Genomic DNA, 22896 nt, shown 5'->3' with positions numbered 1-22896 from the left:
TAACCATATTTGCAGAAATTCATCTGCGTAAAAATACCCGGAGAGAAGTTCATTTGTGAAAGAACTTATTTGCTGAAATTATTTTTCGCACCACCACGTAAATTTGGGATTGAGACCCAAGGTGCGCTTTCATAACACTTTCCACAGGCAGTTAAGAAAATATGTGTTTGTATAATTAGCACACAACGGGCTGTTGGGTTTGTAAGCCGTCCAAGACAAAAGAATACGGCGCTGGTCAATTTCGTTGATCAAATATTTCCTGTTCTATTAGAAATTTCCGACCGATTCGGGTACACGGTCCGTCGCAAAATCGAGTTCTAATTTTTTCCTTCTGTAGAGCTAGCTAACTACTTTTTAAAGTTCAAACAGAGTGTGTTTACCCCATTCCTGTCTGTCTTGTTGTATTGAGGAGAAACCCAAGTGTAGCTTCCTCAAAGAAAAGATGACTCATTATATGTCTGTTGTTGTCGTGAGCACATAATGCAGTTTTTCTTAAATTAAGCGGAAAAACACATCGTTACTTAATTTGTGTTCAATTGTCTTTATTTTTTTGCCACAATTGAAATGCAGAAGACGTTAGTCAGAAGCACATCCACACAAAAGGGAACATGATGCTAAGACCAAAAATAACAGTTATAATTGTATCTTTGGAGCATCTTTAAGGGCACATTCCAGACATGCCAATTATTATGTGTATCAGACATAAGCTTATGCAGCAGGAAGTATCAATATCTAACCGCTTTAAAATTAATTACATCCTTTCTTGAAACTTAAATTTAATTGAACAGAGTTAAACGGCAACCTGGTGATAGTTGTAATGGAAAAATAGGATGATCTTTTCTCCATTATATTGTTTCAACTGTGAGGTTATGTTTCTTAGTAACTTTAACTGAAACACAGATATGTGTGTCCGAGACTCTTGACTTTAATTACCCTGGTAATAAGTTTCTAATACTTTAAAAAAAAATATTTGTATCAATTCTATCAGTTCCTTTGTTTGTTTTGTTTGTTTATTAATTTGTTTGTTCTTTCTCTGTTCCTTTGTTTGTTTGTTTTGTTTTGTTTGTTTGTTTGTCTTCCTATGCCTTGCATCTAGTTTTTAAGACATATTACTTAACGTTCTGAGTAATTATTATTTTAATATTTAGAATACCTATCTACTATAGCCAGTCGTCATTAACGCACTTATTAAGGCGTGAAAAAGACAAAAATTATTTTAACCAGCCTATTTTTTTTACCCACAAACCACTTAAAAAGATAGATATTTTTCAATGGACGTCAACTTAAAAATATCAATTCCCTAGAGCTTACTTTGGTGTTACTACAAATAGCATAAACTGCGAACCTTTTTGATCATTGCAAAAAATAAATAAGCGCGAAAAGAAACGGCACACAAAAAGACATTCGCAGAGTTGTTAAGAAGAGAGGCATTGCTTAATACAGAACAATGGCTAGTCGTTAGGACTGACAATTTTCTTTGCACACTGATGTAAAATTAACGAATGATTACAAAGAAGAAGAAAAATCGTCAAATTTCATAAAGTTAGACAATTTGTCCTAATATTCTTTCCACCAACTCCACCATTTCCGTTATCCGGATCCCTTATTTGATACTGTAAAGTAGAGAGAAAAAGGATGTATTTCTAGCAAATTAAGGCAGATATAGGAGTTCTTGTCTTATCCAACAAATGACACCGTAACACAGTGATCCTGCTTACATGCAAAGCAATGTTGTTCTTAAGTAATCTGGTACCTTGCCACGCTTTACTTTTTTAACATAGACCTTTATAACAATGCACTTGCATTTAAAAATGTGGAGGGATCAGGTCAAATTGAATCGTGACAAAAGATTTGCTTTGTCCAGAAGTTTGTTATTAATAATTAATTTTTCTAATAATTATAAGTTTGCAATGGTTGTGTTTTTTTTCATGTTTTTATTGTCTTCATGAGCTTTATGTGCTGCGGCACGACTAAGAAGGCCACGATAAAGCAAAGGATGTCACGCCAACCCCTTAGATTTACACTATAAGTTAAAAAAGAATCGGATGGTAGCACTCCGTATGTTCGTTGTTAATCTGAATAGAAGGAACGTCATCAGCATGAGATGGCGTAAAATCTCTCTTTTCTTGTGCTTTGAATACCAATAGCAGAATGGTTGTAAAAACCGTAGTCTGGTTTGAGTCTATTATTCTTAGTTTACCTAAAGTTCTAGCGATGTTTAAGCCGCAGTATTCTTATCTTCGCCACAGAACTTGTGGCAGCACGTATAACTCCTAGCACCGTAGTATAAAGGGAAATTCTTGCTGTGAGATAAAACGATTAGTGTTGAAATATCTCAGGAACAAAAAGATGGTAGTACAGGTTAAGGAGGTCGAACTATACTTTATATTTAATAATTGTTATATCGTTTGATAAAACAATGGAAAGATTGTCTAACCATTTTATATTTTATTACATTAAAGCTGCCAGAGTTGATCAACAAATAAAGAAAATATCAAATCCCGCGGTAAAATTGTTCTTGTTAGGAGCATGAATAATTAGCATGTAGGTTCCAATTATTGCAATTAGAATTGACAGCCATGTCGTACGACAAAAGATTTCTCGACAAATTATTGGTACGTAAAATTTTTTGACGGTATCTTTTATAAAGGTTTAATACTATGTTTTTGGTTTTAACTTCTAGGGTCCTGCATATACTATTTTTTCTGACACAAACAAAACAAGTCGTTGTTTATTTTACAGATTTGACTGTTACTTATTTGTTGCTAGTTAGATATTTACTCAGCAAGAGCGTGTTTGTTTGCTCAGTTACACTAATGAGCCAATCAAATTGAACTTCCCTTTAATTACGTTTGTTGTTGTACAAAAACTTACCTTAATCTAGGAAATTAACGAAGCACAAATTAACCATAACAAAATTACCACAAAGGAAATTAACGCAAAGTCTACAAGCACTTATAAAAAAGTAATTTAACTAACGCAATTTACCTCACCTGACTTACAAAGAGCATTGAAATGACGCGAATCAGAAGACATTTTTATCTTTATTTTAAGAATGGGTTCATTGAAAATCAATTTCTTTTGTTTTTTGAAGTGATTACTATATCAGTAGTCGTTTAGCTTGTCTTAATCACATTAGGTAAGTGAACCGTGTCAGGACGATGCTTTTAAGGCTAAGGTGCATGACTTTAGGGAAACTCTCGTAGTTGCTTACTAGGTGCTGGTAAGTAGCTAGTTGCATTGGAACTAAAGTAGCTAATGATTAAAATATACAAATTAATTATTCATGTTAACTAATGTTATGTCATATTGATGCATTATAAACGATTAACGATAATATGCGATAATATAATAGCGATAAAGTTTTCAGCATGCTGATGTCAGGAATGCATCGAATTGCATGTGAGATATAGTAATGATAAATGAAGTATAAGAAATACCTTATCACTTACTGACATCCTTACCTATTATTGACCGGGTTAAAAATGTTTTTATGAGGCATAATGTTATCGAAGAGATCGACAATCCAACGCGCATGCAGCAGCTTAAGCACGAACAAACGTACATTAAGTTTGACGTCATGAGGAAATACGCCATAACGAAAACCAGGTAATTGTGGCTTCCAGGCATTTTTACGGACAGAATGTTATTTTCTTCTACCAATGGTGTAACTGCACCCGTCGTTTGCCCCTTAAAAACGTAGTGAATTAGAAGCGCTTTCTGATCGTTCATTAAGTTTAAGTTTCTTTGTACAGCTTCGATGTATAAGTTAACAATCTTCTTGAGGGATCGATATGCAAGATTGGACCAATGATTTTATCATGTGTTAAAAGAAAACCTTAGAAAAACTTGGCGTCTCTCTGGTGGCTTGTTTTTCTTAGATATAAGTTACGGAGGTGGAAACTCCCCCTTTATGGAGACGAAATATGTTCCCAATTATTTGACGCTTATCATCGGTATTAGCATTTGCTACCTAGGAACAAACACAGACAAGTTTTTCAAATATTTCGTAATTTGTCAGATTTAATTTAAACATTAGTTAAAAGTTTGTTATCAGTTATTTATTTAATTTATGTTGCATTAATTAACTCCCGCATTAATTTATGACCTTGAGGTAATGTTGTAGATCAATAGTACACATCTTCTTTCATGTAAAGGATAAATCTGCGTACAGCTTAGGGTCCATCGTCGATTAACGTTTTGACCAATCCAGAGGCCTTTTAACCTTATGATGCCTTAAGCCCATTTGGTGGTTGATGTTATGGGTGGTGGGTGGCCTATTTGGTGGTGAATGTCGTCGTTTTTCTGCACCGCGCCGGGACATTAAGTCTAAAAACTCCTTTCCCGACAGAAAAGGTAGTTTTGTAAGAGATACCACACCCAGCTGTTCAAAGATTTTGCAGAATGATCTTTTAATCTCTGTTGTTTAAGAAATAACGATTTTCAACAATTTTGGTGGAGAAATATCTGTTTATAAAATCGTACTCGGCAACTTTTATGCAGTCGTTCAAGGTTAACTTCGTGCCAAAGAATCTAGCTTGTTTATTGGGTATTTAATTTTCCGATTTTAAATACCCATAAAGTTTACTTTTAAGGTAGATTGATTCTTTTTTCAAATGATAATTCTGTAAATACTATAACAACATTTCCTTAAAATTTAAACATTGTAAAAAAATAAATAGTGTCCTGATCTTATTTTTAAGATCAGCAATTTAAACTTATAACAATAATAATTATAATAAGCATTAACATATTTGGTGCCTTTGAATAATAAATGTATAAATAATAAATAAAACAAAAAGACTCCTCTTCGAAATTATGAAATCGACCTGACCTAAAACGAAATTTTTGTAGCCTCGAGAAGATAAGGCTAAATAGTATTAAAAACTTCATTTTTCCACTGTCATTTACTATAAGTTTATGCAGCAGGAAGTATCAATATCTAACCGTATTAAAATTAATTACATCCTTTCTTGAAACTTAAATTTAATTGAACAAAGTTAAACGGCAACCTGGTGATAGTTGTAATGGAAAAATAGGATGATCTTTTCCCCATTATATTGTTTCAACTGTGAGGTTATGTTTCTTAGTAACTTTAACTGAAGCACAGATACGTCATTTCAACTTTAATTTTTAGCAGTAGCTCGTGTGTGTGTGTGCACATAAGCGCCTTGTGGGGACCAATGTGGTGCGTGAAAGAGCCTTGTGGGGACCATTTGCCTTGTGGGGACCGAATTACATGTCCCACAAGGCTTTTGACCAAAAAATGCTTTAAAAAGCCCTCTAATGATAAAAAACAACATTAGGACAGGGGTTCTCACAAGGCATGTAAATGTAAATTTAATGCCTTGTGGGGACCACGTGTGTATGATGTCACATTCCAAAATCTGTTTTGTGGGGACAAACACACACATTTCCCTCTCGTAGGAAATATTGCAATCAGAAAAAATGATATTTTAATTTTGTCGTCTTAATTTTGATTTTGATTCGAATTGAGAGGCGAAAAAGACAGGAAATTTCCATACTGTCGGACAAAATAATTTTTTAGACAAACTATACGCTTTTTTTATAAGAACCAGTAAAATCTGACTTGAGGATGTCCTTTTTTTTTTGGAGCCTTTTTTGATCTGATTTGTTTTTATTTTGTTCTTATTAGTGACAACACAGCTTCAAAACCCTTAATAGAGATCACTTAGAACGAAGGAGTAGAAGCAGAACGTTGTTTATATCTTGTATTTGTTGACACAATGATGAATTAAATTGAAACGATTATTGAAAGTGGTGGATTCAAAATAGAAGAGTGAGTAAAGTCGGGCGTGAGTAAAAAGCAAAAAGGAACCTGTTCAGAGGTCAGTAAGAGAGGACGGGAAGACGGGAAAAAAGATTGAGTACTCCGGACGCTATATGATCCTGAAAAAGATATGTTTCAGTTTCACCCGAAAACAATGGTTAAAGGTTTCCCACCTCATACTACAAAACGGATTTTACTGTCATACGTTAATTCGTATTACGATCTGCTGGACATATTGTCACCCTAACGGTATGAGACAAAATAATGCTACGCAAACTTTTGGGTACAAGACAAAAAACTAGGATGGGACTCATTTTTTAGGAGATTCCTCTTTTGGATGAATTGAATTCAAACGGCGCATTAAACCTAATAACGCTATTGGAAATCCAACATTAGTAATAATTTCCGATGGATCAGTGGAGCCATATAGTGCAGTTATCTATGCTCATTAAAAACTTCTGGATGGAACATATGAAGCGCGTCTTCTCGCTGTAAATAATCGCATAGCGCCCAAAAAGGTATTGAAAAAAGATTACCTGATTTCATACAACAAGACTTAAATTCAAAAAAAGTCATGCATATCGTTGATCGCTAAGAAAAGTTACGGATTTAATACCGTTGCGAAAAATAGGTATGAGACAATACAACAGAGCACCCATCCTTCAAAATAGTTTTGGATCACTAAAAGTAGCCATATTGTGACTGGATAATGAAGGGGAAAAATTCCAACGAGCTCCGTTGTATAAGCGTCTAGCAAAATTGTCCTACGTTCTTAAAATCAGGAGTCTACGATTGGCCAATCGTTAGCCAATAAAATATTGAAGAATTACCGTGAAGAAATCGCAAAATATTAGTGATTTCTATGGTGTAAGGAAATCTTGATGAGGGCCTTTGTCGAATTTTTTATTTTTGTGTCGAACATAAAGGTAAAGAAAAGCCAAGGCAAGGGCAGGCAAGGCAAAGATATCCTGTATCCGTGGGATCCGACATCGGTCAGGTATCTGGCATCGGTATGCCTACTATTTCGGGAAAATATGTAGCCGATTACATGATACGCACAAACTAAGTAAGCGACTATGCAACTAATTAAACTTTCACAGTGTTCGCGGAAATTTTTTTTACGGTTTTTGGAAAATGGTCTCTGAGAATATCGATCCTATAGCCATACTTATGAAATTAGTGAAACTAATCAAAATACGACCTAAGTATAAGTATAAAATGTAAATATTTTTAAAATACACAATGAAAAAAAATATATTTTTTTAATCAATTAATTTATTTTATATTTGCAGTGAAGCTGAACCCCAACACATTCTTCCGCAATAGTCTCCCGATTATTTTCCCGATTATAAATTGCACCTTACAAGTGTTCTGCTCTGTTGACGCATCTTAGTTGTTGCACTATTTTCAGAATTAATAATAATAAATTTTTGTCTAGCGTATGGGACTGTTGAACAAACAAACGGACATATTGCCAAGGAAAACCAGTAATTCTTTGTTGTTAATTGGTATGTGACATGGAACAGTCGAGGCACGGTTTATTAAGTAGTAAGTTGATCTTGAAACCCTTAAGCCATACCTTCTATGTGTTTCTATAATGGAAAAACACATGGTAAAGTAGATAACATTTAAATTATTATCTTCACTAATAGACCAGTAATTAAATTGTACATGACCATTAACTAGACTGCATTGTGAAACGTGAAACCAATAATCGATTATGCACCAGAGAATTGCCAGTTTTTCCTGAATGAACAAAATTGCTTATGTCCTGTAATAAAAATAGCTTGTGTTTTGTTGTCTATACAACCCAGGCTAAAAAGGTTTAAACTATTTTTAGAATCACTTAAAATTGTACACCAATTTTAACCCACATCTTTTATCTGTCGTATCTGATATATCATTTTTTCTCCTAGAATCCACTGATCGAACTATACTGCTCTCAAAAGGAAACAAGTAGCCTATGATTCTAAAGAAAGCGAAATCTGCAAAAACAGTTAATAAAGGAAAGACTATTGATATAATTGAAATCGCATTGTCATAGTGGAAATTGACAAGGATACCGCAATGTATGAAGAGCGTGTTTTAATGATATGACATATGCATCAGTCGACACGGTTGTGTTGTTTTCTAAGTAACACAGATGCGGAATTACGTAGAGGAGACGTTTTTATTACATTTTGTATGTAATTTTCATAAAGGTTTTCTCAGCAATTTGATATAATGTTGTCTAAGAGCTCGTCATCCTATTGTTTGTGTTTTGTGTCCAGAGTTTATCCCTTCCTTAACATGATGACCGGGCAAGTATTCTTTCTTCAGAAAAGGTCCCGCGAAGAGTTAATCCCATGACTATTTGCAAGTTTTATTACATAGATTTCATTTAATATCTTAAGTTTTTATAACCTAGTTTCCAGGACTTTCCTTTACAACCAATCTCGTTGACAGGGCCATTTTTTTTTTCTTATATCATTTGCGGCGCGAAGAAATAAATTTATTTGCGCCGTCTCTGATATCCGTAAAATGTCCCTAGGAACGAGGTTACTCAACCACGACCAACCATGTTCACCAGAAAGTATAGGTAGGCAAAAAGGTTCTGGGAAAAAGTTGCTAATTCTAATTGACTGCTGCGCCACTAACACTTCATCAGATCGTGTTTACAAGTGTGGATAGATATAATGTGTATACATGCTTATTACCACTAAGTTTGTTTACATTGAAAATTTTGTGTTAATTGATTCTTCTGATAACGCATTGATTCCTGCACGTTTTGTTTTGTTTTTAATAGGCAACTTAAGATTTTTTAGTCAATATGTAGATCTAAAGTTGCTTAATGGTTGCTTAATTTTATTCAACTAATTTTCACAATTTATGTAAGAAGGAAAAAGAAATCATAATTTTGGTAAAAAGAAAGTTCTTGAAAATATGAACTGAAGCGTGTTGTTTTTACCTTTGAGAGCAATGATTTGAACCTGAACCTTATTCTGTTCTTATTTTCTAGCAAAATATTGGGCTCGTGTTCTTATAAAATGGTTCTTACAAAAAAGATTTACTTTTCTCTCCGCTAATTGTGTTCTTATTTCTAAAATTATTTGAGATTGTGCCGTTCCCTGTTCCTGCAAAACGGAATCATAATTTATTATTTTGCACACAAAAATCAAAACCGTGCTCTTGACCAAGGTTTTGGAATTTTACTGCATTTTAGAGTGATGCTGATGGGTGAATTGCAAAAAAATGCGTAAGATTCGCTGAGAAATTTGGCTAATGGGAGAAATATTCCTGGTTCCATTAGCCAGGAGTCCCGACGCTTATCTCTTCGATGTCGATATGTAAGAAATACTTTGAAAGATATAAACGACGGATTTTTGCGCGCTCTGGTTGGCCAAAAATCGTATGAATTATTTCAAAATTGCTGAGCGGTTTTGGTGTTGCACTTTAAAATAAAATGCCCTTAGTTAAGAGTACAAATATCGCAAGCTCGGTCGGTACTTTTGATCTCGGGCTTTGTATTTCACAGTACATTATCCACACCGTTTATTACTTTTTAACGTTTTTGTGTGAACGAGTATGTTAGTGTAGCGGTTATACATCATCACGGGTTACACCGTCTTCAAGTTGCTATAGAAAGAAATTTAATTGATGAATTTAACCAAAACAATTTTTTTATAAAGGCATATATTTCTATTACTTGGAAATTTGCTAGCGAGTGTAAAGTGGGGAAAGAAATTAAAAATTAAATTGCTCTTTTTACAATAGTGTTTTAAAGCTCAAGGAGGTATTTTGGAATACTTTATGCTTCAATTTGTTTTAATTTTCTAAATAAATTCTGGGCGTACATTTTCTTAAAGACATAATCTTTTGTTGTCTTTTATTGCAATTCTTATAGCCGCCTGACCTTTTTTCCTTTCCTATTTTTGAATTAAATTTGTTCGAGAAAATGTTCGAGATAACGCAAGATATGACCATATGATTAAACATTTTACACAAGGGTGGTCGTCCAAGTGTGCTTTAACGCTACCTAGTATAGCCAATTTATATTCTTGCTAGATTTAAATCGCCAAATTTATGCTTAAAAATATAACATAAGCTGCCATTTGTTTATGTTAAATCAAGTAGACCAATGAGAAGCATCACGTGACCAGATGGGGCCAGAGGTTGATCTCAAAGCAAAGAGCTCTTGTGTTTTTCTTAGAAACTCAAAAAATTCATAAATAAGAACAAAATGAAGCTTTATTCTGAAGCGAACAAATCAGGCTAAAAAAGGCTCAAAAAATAAGAAGTTCCAGGCTCAGGTCAGATTTTACTGTTTCAAATTTTAAACGATATGCAGGAAATGATTTGTTAAGTAGCAGCAGCAGAAATTAGTTATGTTGCTTCTAAGGACTTAGCGTCTAAAATTAAATTCAACATATATATAGGAGTGTCTCCTGGTTTTATTTTACCTTTATCATGGTTTATTATCATATAAAGTCTTGTAAGCTTAAAAGTAAAATCAATATATACTTCAAAAACTTAATACTTCTGCATACTTTTTCAATGGGAAAGTATAAACTTCATAGACCCAAAAAAAAACAGTCTGGAGGCTCGTGTCCACTCGGGTTACTACACTTTCTAGTAGCCAAACTACTTCTTATTTCTTACCTATATTTATGATTATTCCTTGTGACTATCTTATACGTAGAAAAACACGTATTTAAAAGACTCAAATCGAAAAGTGTACATTTTATCATTCTTCCTTTCAAACTACTAGAATACCTTCCTTCCTGTCGATGTGTTAGGAAGCAGTCCTACTTTTGTATTTATTCGACCGATTTCGTATAATTTTTTACCATCAAGTTTATTTTCAGTAGTTAGTAGTATATTTTCTCTGTAAGTGATTGTAGAAGATTTCTTTGCGTGGACTAATTTTTGCATGTTAATTTTCTTTAATGAAGTAATGAATATCGGAAAAAAAATATCCACGTCCAGTGCACTGGAATTTTGCCGTCAAGTTTTATTTATTAATAAATAAAATAAATTAAACCGCGACACGATTTAGAGATATCAAAAAATAGCATGTTAAAACATTTTAGGGCGTTTGGCACGTTATACTACTCACTCATTTAATTTCGTACATATCTTAGTACTATGAGTTGTTTCTAAAGAACCAAAAAAATCCTTCTTGAAGCTAGCTGTTCTACTTTTTCGAGTCTTTTCGAACCTGATTTGTTGTTGTTCTGCAGAATTCATTAATATTATTATTTTGTTTTTTATTTATATACTTTTTTAAAAGTTCTCTGGAATTTATGTTTTTATATAAAAAAATTGGGTTTTTTTGTTGCTAATTCAACTTTTATAATTATGTTTATAAACTATCAAAAACGACCCCAAGCAAAAACAATTGCTTAAGAGAGAATTGCAGGAGAGGTACATACATTGATTCTTTTTTTATTTTCCAGGGTTGTATTTATTTTATTTTATTTATTTTATTTACTATTTTTTTCTCCTTTTTTTTGAAACCGATGATTTGAGCCTTGGGCTGTTTGTTTTTTAGCAAAATTTGAGGCTGGTGTTTTTATAAAGTTGTTTTTATACAAAAATATTAGAATCTTCAATTTTATATATTATCTATATTATAATGTCCGTCCGTCTGTCTGTCTGTCACGCAAAATGGTAGCTGCGACGGGCGAACCCGTGGATTTTTCCACGGGCTAACGACTAGTATATATATATTATACATAACAAGTTTTGTTTCAGGCTTCCAGAAGTTCCCAGATTAATTTTAAAAATATCGAGTGAAAATTTTAACATTTTTTTTAAAAAATATACTATATGTAAAATCTGTAGCTTAAATATTCCATATAAATTCAGCTGTTAAGTACAATTTTCTATAAAAGCCAGGAGCTTCTGGCTGAACTGCTCTTATTTTTTTATTTTTCAGTAGGATTTTACAACTTTGCAATTGATACTGTGAAAAATGCGTTGAGTTAAATTTTTGTTGTTGATTTGATATTACCATAATAATCTAAAAATTGAATTTTAAAATTTTAACATATTCTATCAGTATTTGAAAAGGAAGGCGGTAGCAATATTTTTCGTCAGTTCATATGAAAGAAACCTGTGCAGAGATGAAGCGTTTTTACCCAACATCAAGTTTAAAATCTCAAAATTTTTTCCATGTCCTCTCCCAAAAATAAATGAAGATGTAGGTGTCAGCTACAGCCCTGAAAAAGTACCTTATTTCAATAAAAATACTGTAAAAATACTGTTAGATTCGCAAAAATAAAATCTATATTGGTTAAAAAATATCACAAAATGTGTATCTTTTTTACCTGACAACTATAGGCGTAATCCCAGGATTCTTGTCTTATCAAAAACCCTTCGCGAAAATTAGCTAATCAACATAAGGTATATCTATACCGTACATCCGTTTCTCCAGCCAGGCAAAGCTATCACTACTAAGCTATCACGTAGTAGAATACTAAATGTGACATTTTCACAATGGTCCCCACAAGGCGTGTGTATCAATGGTGACCATTTAATAGATGGTTCCCAGAAGGCGTGTGTTTGAAATGTGACATATTCAAAATGGTCCCCACAAGGCTTATGTATCAAATGTGACATTTTCACAATGGTCCCCACAAGGCGTGTGTATCAATGGTGACCATTTAATAGATGGTTCCCAGAAGGCGTGTGTTCGAAATGTGACATATTCAAAATGGTCCCCACAAGGCGTGTGTATCAAATGTGACATTTTCAAAATGATCCCCACAAGGCTTATGTATCAAATGTGACATTTTCAAAATGATCCCCACAAGGCGTGTGTGCGAAACGTGACATATTCAAAATGGTCCCCACAAGGCGTGTGTGTCAAATGTGACATTTTCACAATGGTCCCCACAAGGCGTGTGTATCAAATGGTGACCATTTAATAGATGGTTCCCAGAAGGCGTGTGTTTGAAATGTGACATATTCAAAGTGGTCCCCACAAGGCGTGTGTATCAAATGTGACATTTTCAAAATGGTCCCTACAAGGCGTATGTATGAAATGTGACATTTTTAAAATGGTCCCGAGAAGGCGTGTGTGATTCAAATGCGACCTTTACATAAATGGTCATATAAGGAGTGTGTATCAAAGATAACATTCTCATAAATGGTCCCCACAAGGCGTGTGTGTCAAAAAAAACGTTTTCATAAATGGTCCCCAAAAGGTGTGTGTGTGTCAAAAATAACGTTTTCATAAATGGTCCCCATTAGGCGTGTGTGTCGTTATTATGAATGGGCCTTAGGATTGTGTGTTAAAAGTAAGATATTCATAAATGTTCCCCAGAAGGCGTGTATGCTAAAGGTGATGTTTTCATAAATGGGCCCTAAGCGTGCATGTTAAATGTTTTTGTGAGATATATAACAATAGGCAGTAGAGTTTGGTTGTCACTAGGGATAACGATGAGTTCTGCATAGTGAGACCGCTAAGACTTCGGCCCATAGTGTGAACGTAAAAGTACCTACTTAATCACAGCTGAACTCATCGTTAGCAGAAAAGTGCCACGAATTCCTAGAAATCATATTTGCTCCGTGGCTAAATTTATTCTCAAGGGAGCAAATTTTGGCGGGAAGAAAATTTGGTCGAAGGAAAATTTGGCGGAATTAGCGATATTTAATTTGGCGGATACCAAAAAATATTACATTTAGCAGATAACGAAAATAACTAATTTTGAAGGAATTTAATTGAACGGATGACGAAAAAAATTTAAACGTATGTATTCTTATTTGTTTCTTTGTAAATCAATCGACTTTTTACATTAATAACTTAGATAAAAAAGAAAGTCGCTCGTCGCCAATACCGTCGTCAATTATAATCTTCTCATGCAAGAGCTTTGGGAACGAGAATTTCTTGCAGAAACACGAAGAAATCGACGGATAGCGAAAAAAATATCATTTCGGCAGGGATTTAAATTGACAGACTGTAATAAAGTTTAATTTTGGAGGAATTTAATTTAGCGGATTTAACATTTAGATTTAACAAAAAATCCGCGGATTTTTTGTTAAATCTGCCAATTCCGCCAAGTTTTTTTTACGCCAAAAATTTGTCCCCTTTAAGATAATAAAATAAGATAAAAATTTCTAAAATTAATAACGCGCAGAATTATGCTCCATTCACAATTTTTATGATTTATAGCGGAAATTAATACGAGTAATATTTAGTGGTCCTTTAGGGCATATTATCTCAAGTCAAAAAATTAAATAAGAAAGGGCCAGGGATTTGGATTGGGTCTGTCGTAAACCGAACGTTCTGTAAAGTACGAAAGCAGCAGATTGCGCTTAGTCAGCACTTTTGCCGTAAACAAATTTTCAAAATGACAACAAGTATGGCGAAGTTCAAGAAAAACAAAGAAAAAAAGCAGAGCCTTTTAAAGTCATGAAAACATATGCACATATCCCGCGTTATTTGCACAACTTCGATTGTGACCATTGTGAAATTTAACACACGGTCTTGTGGGGACCATAGGTAGCATGGTTGGGATTGATGTGTAAATTTACACACTTGCCTTGTGGGGACCGTTGTTGCAGTACATATTCGCGACTTCACTTTCATCTCTGACAGTCGGAAAACTAAAAGATTGGCTAAAAGATTGAGGAACTCAAGGTATGATATTTTTACTTTCCAACTGGTTCTCTAGGCAGCCTTTTTTACGCTTCCTTTTTTTTGCTGAAAATTGACTTCAAGATGAATTTTTTCCCTTTAATATATAGCTAGCTATAACTAACTACAAGCTAACTGGCAAGCTAAGTATTTTATTTAAGTCATGGCAGTTACTCTTGAGTTACTATGCACTTATAATACAAGGACAAGAATTTCTTATTTATCCATCTTCAAGTTTATGTTAATTTTCCAGGCATTTTGCCAGCTAGCATCAAAAGCAAGTGCATATAGAAATTTTATTTTTTAGAGTGGACATGATTATATTGTGTATTTGTCTATCTGAGTTGCAGCTTTTACATGATATATAACCAAGATTTTTTTGTACTAATTTCAAAGTTGCTCCATATTTTTTACACAATAAAAAATAGCGGCAGTTTGATCTTGCCTTGTACAGTCAGAGAAAACTTTTAAATATACTGTTGCAGTATAAATAGTATATATACCTTTAAATTGAACACCCAGTACACCTTAAGGAAATTACAGTGTAAATATGCTGGGTTAAACTTAGAGAGTATCTTAAAATTTAGCATTGTACGCAAAACCATGTTTATTTAACAAACGGTTAATAAGATAGCATGCTTTCAGCCAAGGTATAGGAATAATTGATTCAAAGTTGTTTCTTGCGAAAACGAGATATTTTTGAAATGGAAGTCGTGACTATCAGAACAAGTAACATAACTGATTTAAAATAATGCTGTTCGACTTTTTGTTTTTTTTGATGTTGTAGTGCCGTTATAAAGTGCCGGCAAAAATTTAATATAAATAATTTCAAGGTTCTTATATATATAAGTCACAAGTACTTTAGGCTTTTGTTGAAAATTTTAATACCACACTGCGGTTTGTCACCATTGCCTGTACATGCGGTTTTGGTTAAATGAAAGCAAGATGGATATTGTCGTCTATTTAAGCATGTGTTCCCTACATCAAATTTTTTTATTGCTTTAAAATAATTGGAGGTGGGCACGCATACTTTTCTTCTGCACACCAAAAGAAACAAGAGACTTAGTGCATGAATTTTAAAGTATTTTGTTTTTAATGGTTTAAATATATAAGTGATTTGCTGCTTATAGGATGTACCAAATGCTTAATTGATACTTAACAGCATATAGTAACGGCATATTTGAAAGTTTTCCCTGACTGTTGTATTATATTATTAAAATATATGTCCCAGAAGCAGCTACCTCAGTCTTTCAAATTCATTTTTCTCACGTTAATTCTGTAAAAATCTGTTGACCTAAAATTTAATTTGCCTATACCTGCTTTGTGCACCATCAATAATTGCAGAGAATTGTTATAGATTAGGATTTGTAAACTTTTGTAGCTGAATCTCTGTATATATCAGGTTGATTAATGAGCTCCATAGTGTTTTAACAAAGACAATATATATATTTAGGAAGAAAAATTGTTGCCTGTGAAAGTACTGTATAGGCGTTATGTTCAGCTTTTTGTTAATATTGTATGAGAATGTGAATAAAATGTGTATAAAACAGGTTTTTTGCCAATCCTGAAACAACTAAAGTATACCTTAATACCTTTTGAGCTTGGTTTTATAAATCGCGATATTTTTGGCAATAGTAAATGGAAGTTTTTTTATTTATACATTACTAAAAAGCATTTTTAAACACCTATATAATGGTATAAATATAATTTAAAGCTTTTCAAAGAATTGTGAAAGATGTATGTAAAACGATTTATTGTTCTTCACAAAGTCCCAGTTTTTTATTTATTTTACTTCTTTCAAAAATGCTATTTTTTAAGCTAAACTCTATATATGGAGAACACCTTAAGGATACAAATTTATCGTGGAAGAAATTTTTGCGGATGACCACATTTTCTTCCACAAATAATTAGTGAGGTACAAATTATTTGCTGAAAAAAATGTGGTAGGCAGTTTATTTTTTAGCAAAACAAAGTATGGAAACCAATGAAATGACAACAAAGTTATATAGTTATTGTCTAAATTAGTAATATGTATATTAAAATTCAAATATCTGAAATAATATTGAACTCCGACACCAAATTACGCTTGCTACAGTATAAAATATGTGTTCAGTTTACGACACCTAATTTATTTCTTTTTTTTCTCATAGAATCCCAGTTTTCAATTATCAATCTTAATGGCTTGTAGACAGGTTAGGCTTAGATCAGTAATGAAATGCTCTACATGCTGTAATTATATATATGACTGATTTTAATTTTTTCTGATACCACTACCCGGTTTTATAAAATTGTAAAATGTGAATACCGTTTGATTGGCGGAAGTGTTATTGTACAACGTATTTTATCAATATCGATAAAAGGAAAATATTTTTTTGATTTATTGCAAAAAAATAGATTTTTAGGAAGTTATCAGAACCGTGAAAATCTTAATTCGAAAATAATCCCAACAACACAAATCACTCTCAAATTCATGTTATTGCTATTACTAATATTTTTATTCCGATTGATATATCGCCTGTAAGATCGTAAATTAGGGGATATTTTATTGAGAAAGATTTTTACTGCTTTCCTTTATGCGGCCTATAGCCTTCTCTTGAGACACTGATTATTGAGAAACATTTTACATAATTTTAAACTACTGCTGTTTTTGGTAAAACCAGAGTGAAATCTCCACGGTATATACGTTTTTTAATCAGAACCCAGTTTATAGGAATGTTGAATCTGACATTTTGCAAAGAATTTTTTTTAAAGATTATAAGAACAAAATCAAGCGAATCTACATTTACTGCTAAGAAACAATTTTCTTTTTACAGTAGGTGCCGCTTAACTCGAATATGGGCTATTTAAACTTTTTTTGATTTCCTAAGGGTTTTGCTTATCAAACTCTTTATAATTACGCCGGATAACTCGAATACAGTTTAACTCAATCTATATTCTTTGTCTCTTAATAACTCGATAACTACAAAAAATAATGTAAAAATAAAGCAAAAAGCACAATTTACTGCTTTTAAAACAACTAAAAAACACATTGTTCGTTCTTCTTTAAGATTGTCTTGTGCACTCTATCTCCAAAGAAATAAAATTTAATAAGATTAAACTTTTTGGGCATAGTGTTAATATGAGTATTTTAATATTGTAGGGTCGCAGAAAGAGAGCCAAAATCGATCATAATGAAGTGGCAGTGGCTCATGTAACGAAAGGTGTAGATCAGGACGGGTTGAGAAAATATTACATAAATAAAGAAATAGGTATGCTGAGTATTACAAAAAACCACACATTCTTAAATGCCAAAAACAATTATCTTATGCGCACAAATTATTTGAGGAATAAATTTTTGCGAACCATATTTTTGCGGATGAGTAGTCCCCAAATACTTCATTTTGCGGAGTATATTTTTGCGGAATTAATTTTTGCGGAATTAATTTTTGTGAAGTACGAAGAAATTAAAAGAAAAATGGTGTAGAAGTTTTTGCGGATGGAAGTTTACCAACGAAAGAAAATTAGTCACTACGCATTTCTTGTATTAATAATATAACCTTTATTTTTGGGAGATAGAATTTCAAGGAATTAGTAGAAGAGGTATTTTAAAGTTAGCAGAAGCAAAATACAATGGAATACAGTATCTCGGCGGACGAAAAATTCAGGGAAGAAAAATTATCCAGCAATTTTAAGAAATTTTGCAAAATAATCTCCCCATTAATTTTCCCCTTTTTAGAACACGTGACCTCTTTGTCCTTAATTGCAAAGTGAAATAAACCTAAATGGGGCAACAGCAAAAGTACAATAAAATTTTATAGTTTGGGTGGTTTTTAAAGTTTTCGGGGCATTTAATTTCGTGGATGATCAACACGTGTTTTCGCTGTGCTTAATTTGACAAGTTCAATAAAAATTACGTAATTTGAAAAAAAAAATTCTAAGTCAATTCAAATGCTTAATAACATATCCTTTAACCTCATGAACACTGCAGTTTGCGCACAGTTGTAACTGTTTATACAAATTTTGTCCTTAATAGAATGATTATGAGATACTATTGAAACGACGCCCTTTATAAGTACAAATTAATCCGTAACTCCTTTAGAGTGCAATTTATGAAATCGTGAAAATTTACTTTTTTATTGTTAAGACATATTGTCTATGGTTACTTGATTTATTTTTTTAGCTATTGTGCTGCTTGCAAATCATAGACGATCACTAGATGATTTTTGTGACGATCGTCATAAATACTGGAATTTGATTGGTTTGGTCGCGATTGTCGTCATGACAAAAAGTTGAATTGGTTTCTACTTTTTGTCGCAAAAACTGTCGCAAATAACACCCAGTGAAGACATATCTTTTGAATCATTCTATTAGCAGTTCAGTGTCTAATCATTACCTCTTAATTGCCGGAAAATGCCTTAAATTTAGATAAAATTGGTGTGTTTTAAAGAGATTATGAAATAATATAGTTATTTTTTATGTTCCTTTTTAAAAAAACGTGTTTTCAAAAAAATGCCCCTGCGACACTGGATTTAACGTGGCACAAAGGACATTTATTACCCTGTTTTCTTTTATTTCGTTCGCTTTTATAAACTACTAACTAAAAATTAATCGCGAATTGCACTCTGTTTAGTAAATGTAGTTTTGCTTTACTACCAGGCAGCAAGTTCGCAATGTACAAAGTAGCTAATTAAGTTAAAATAATTTTTTAGGTTTCGGAGTTTTCGCAGAAAAGAATTTTACGAAGGGGGAGTTCTTATTGGAGTATCCTGGGGAACTTATTAGCGCCGAGGAAGAAGAAAAAAAGCAGCAACGCTATAACGCTAAATTTGGTTCATTCTTGTTTTTTTTCAACAAATGTTGGTAAGTATTATATACCTTATCGGTAAAAAAAGTCAGTAAGAATTTTTTGGTCGGCAAAAATGTTGTTCACTTGCACAAAATTTAGTCACTTTTTGCCGACTTTTTTTTCGTTAAACTAGAATTTGGAAAAATTTTCATGCGAGAATAATAGACGTACATCATTCTCTCGTTTCTACTCTCACATTTTTTTTTGATTATAGTATTGACGGAACCTTCTCAGAGCGGTTAGGTAAATACGTCAACGATAGCGCAGTGGCGTTTTGTAATTCGAAAATGCGCCCTATAGAAGTTAATGGCAGAGTCCATTTCTGTCTGTTCGTTCTTGTTAATCAATTGTTGTTAAGCAATCTTCCTTGGAGAACAGTTAGTTAGTTAGTTAGTTATAAAGAAAGAAACAACAAATTATAACATTTTTGTAATATTCTTATAAAATTCATCTTAGAATAAAAACACCAAGATGCCTATTACGATTGCACCAAAAGTCTCTACGGTAAGTTAAAATGCTTTAGTCTTGTCCTGTATGTTTTTTACCCTGTAAAAAAAGTCATGACAATACGCCCATAGTACATGTAGTAAGTAAGTGCGTTATTTAGCGCGACCCTGGCCACACAATGAAATATATACTTCCTCAATTGAATAAAGTTTTCTAAAAGTGTTTCTTTCACAATTATCATTAATGTCCGAAACTATGAAAATTTTACTTTCTTTTTACTTCAAAGAAGTGCTTCTTGTGTACACTTACATCTGCAACAGTCAAGGGAAGATTTTTTTTTAAACAAACAAAACAAGTTTATAAAGAAAATTAAAATATTGCGTACTTCTTTTTCTAATTTTTCAATTGTTGTACGTTCTCTATTGTTGTTTGTTGTGTAATAAAAGGGTTGGTGTGATGATTTTCACAGTAGTAAAATATTGTGTGAGGTCTGGGAAGTGTAGAAACAAAAACATGGCTGTCAAATGACAAGACTATAAATGTGCCATTATTAGACTCCATCGCATATGCTTGTTTTGACGTTCAAAGTACCTGAAACGCAAAATGTCTTAAAGCAAACAAAAATTTAAAACAGGCTGTATAGTTTTATAGTTTCATACTCCTACCGGTCTGACAGAAATTTGTTCCCTTTCTTGGCCAAAGTTTCACAGTTTTCGCAGCCAATTTACAAACATTTTGAAAGGTGTTATGTCTACTTACTAAAACATCGGCAACTTTCAAAACTATATTGTACAATATTATTTTCATTGTCACACACTATATTGAGATTGATTACTTTATAAGTAAAAAATAGGGAGGGTTGAGTCGGGAGCGTGGTCCAGAGAAACGAAGGGAAAATAAAAAACAAGTCTTTTACGAAAAGTCCTTTTCGTAGGACTTTTATGGCAGAAATTCTTTTTGGGCTGACTTCTTATAATTCGAATTTAATTTATTTGGAACATTCCGTTATCGAATTCACGAAGTTGTAAAATCTACTTTACTGAGCGCTTAAAAATTTGATTTAAATTTTAAAGAGGGCGTTTAAAGGCAGATTTTCTTTGCGCCTCGGTTCGACTTTGAGTTTGCACCGTCTTGTTAATGTAACCCTCTTGATTTCAATAGCTGTGTGTTGGCCCTGAATTCAAATGAATAAAGAGTCTAATGTATAGTGGTTGAGCCAAGAACTTCTAACCTGTATAAACGTTTATTTTGTAGAAGATAAATTATGAGGTTCGTCACTTTTAATGAAAACTGTACTTGCACCCGTTTTATTATTTTCAATGTCGTTAAAGTAGCTCATTAGAAAATCAGCACCAAAAGACTTTCTAGGTTGGTTCTTATAATCATGATTTATGCTCATCGTTTTAGCAGGTTATTTATATATATATGTTTGCTTTGTGAACTTAAAAATTTCTCTATCAAGTTTTTAGAAATTCAAGTATCACATTCTCCCAGTGACTAAAAAGCTTCAGGAAATGTCTATTAATTTTAGGCTTTGTTTTCTGATATAAATTTTATAGTGTTGACCGGTAGTTATTTTGAAAGTTTAGATAGTTTAAGTTTATTAAACGCACAGAACATTTGCATCTCACTAGTTATATTAAAAGGACGTTTGTTCCCAAAAAGTTAAATTAAATAGTTGTTCGAGAGGGAACTAAAACGGGTGTTTTACTAAATATATTATTACCAGATCAAACTGTACTGTATTAAGTTATTTTTTATTTTTAAAAACATAGTTGTAAATGAAAAAATTCTTTTAAGATTAAATACCAAATGAAAACTGTAAATGGTGTATTAATGTGTTATTTTATATTTCATTTTTTGGAAAAGCTAATTGCTTCAACCCTCACGATACTTACGTTTTATATGAAGTTAAAGATCGTACGAGTATTCAAACTAGTTTTTGTTAATTTTTTCTTATAGCAGTATTATTCTTAGAGTTCATTTCTAATTGGAACATTTTGCGCTAATAAACTTGTGCGAATTTTCCAAAAATCGCGAAAACCGCAAAAGTTTCTTCTGCAAACACTTTCTTCCCTCAAAGTATCAAGGACAGCGCTCAAAAGTCCTGGCAAAACAATGGGATACTCCTCAATTTTCCGAGTCCCGGAAAAAAAAATAAAGGTTGATTAACTTTTATTGTTCCCCTAAAAAACATTGTTTAATTAAAAACTTTAACGTAATTAAAGTAGAGCCACTTTTAGAATTGTTAACACAATGACTGGCAGTAAGCGGAATTGGTTCAGCCGTCCCAGAACTCAGAGCCGCAGACAAACTAATTACACTGCGTGTGTCAATATGTTAACAACACCCACGTTGGCGTTTCTCATGAATGCTTGTCATGGAAATTCCAGCCAAGACAAGCATTCATGAGAATTGTTCACTACGATCGAACCATTCATCATGACGGCCGAGTGTTATTGGTGTAATGTAATTGAAGTAAAGCTACTTCGTGTATTGCTAACATACTGTCTGTCAGTGAACGGGATTCAATCCATGGTCCCCAGAACAAACTTGATGCATCGCGACAGATATAAGAAAGCTATTATCATGGGAAACAATATTTGTCCCCACAAGGCACTTTGAAACTTCACAACCTTGACATGTGGCCCACAAGGCGCTTTCCAACTTTTTTGTGAACCATGCGAAAATCTGTCTAAAAAACCGTTTTATTATTATTGAGTAGGTAAGATTATATGTTTAGGAGCTATAAAACCAATTATATATAACAACCTCATGTAGAAAGGTATTTTTCATTTTTATTTTTTTACTTTCGCGTTTGGCTGGGAAGGCGCTTTCTAACTTTGGTCCCCAGAAGGCGCAGATGTGGGTATGTGTGTGTGTGTGTGTGTGTGTGTGTTTTTCTCAGTATATATTCTTAATAAATAGTAAATTATTAAAAATAAAAAATAAGAGAGTAAAAGTTATGCGTTTACATTAGTGACCGCAACTAATTATTAAAAACTGGCGAACTTCTTAAAAATTTAAAAACATAACAATTCTAAACAACTGCATATTATCTTGTTCATACACCAATAAAATTTGTAAGTAAAGTTTTGCAAAGAGTATTTATAGCAGAAATTACCTTACCCTATATTACCCTCCGTCGATTCTTATATTAAACCTGTTCTCATATTGCTAAATCTTTTCAGTATTAGACACAACTGCTCTATT

General features: G+C 32.9%; 1 protein-coding gene and 1 long non-coding RNA gene across 12 annotated transcripts in view; both read left to right on the top strand.

Annotated features, from left to right (window-relative positions):
* The window catches only part of LOC130625016 (uncharacterized), a 31537-nt gene extending 23512 nt beyond the window's left edge, over nt 1–8025 (top strand). For 4 of the 6 annotated variants that reach the window (XM_057440101.1, XM_057440100.1, XM_057440098.1 and 1 more), the window contains 3 exons: nt 5657–6857; nt 7230–7339; nt 7708–8025. The gene's annotated coding sequence lies outside the window, so the exon portion shown is untranslated. The remainder of the gene's footprint in view (nt 1–5656; nt 6858–7229; nt 7340–7707) is intronic. The other 2 variants (XM_057440097.1, XM_057440099.1) reach the window with 2 other exon arrangements.
* Nucleotides 8026–8308: 283 nt separating this feature from the next.
* Nucleotides 8309–21538, top strand: LOC130625505 (uncharacterized). 6 transcript variants are annotated; one of them, XR_008981728.1, is made up of 4 exons: nt 8309–8369; nt 16562–16603; nt 17551–17659; nt 18571–21538. It is a non-coding gene; the product is annotated as an uncharacterized LOC130625505 (long non-coding RNA). The 6 variants fall into 6 exon arrangements; XR_008981729.1 differs by lacking the exon at nt 8309–8369 and having other exon boundaries at nt 9573–16603; nt 18571–18763; nt 19100–21538; XR_008981727.1 differs by lacking the exon at nt 8309–8369 and having other exon boundaries at nt 9573–16603; nt 18571–18824; nt 19100–21538.
* The last annotated feature ends 1358 nt before the right edge of the window (nt 21539–22896 follow it).

The sequence above is a fragment of the Hydractinia symbiolongicarpus genome, chromosome 14 (genome assembly GCF_029227915.1).
Source record: "Hydractinia symbiolongicarpus strain clone_291-10 chromosome 14, HSymV2.1, whole genome shotgun sequence".
NCBI lineage: Eukaryota > Metazoa > Cnidaria > Hydrozoa > Anthoathecata > Hydractiniidae > Hydractinia > Hydractinia symbiolongicarpus.
Note: the sequence above shows the minus strand (reverse complement) of the source record. Positions and strands in the feature narration are given on the sequence as shown.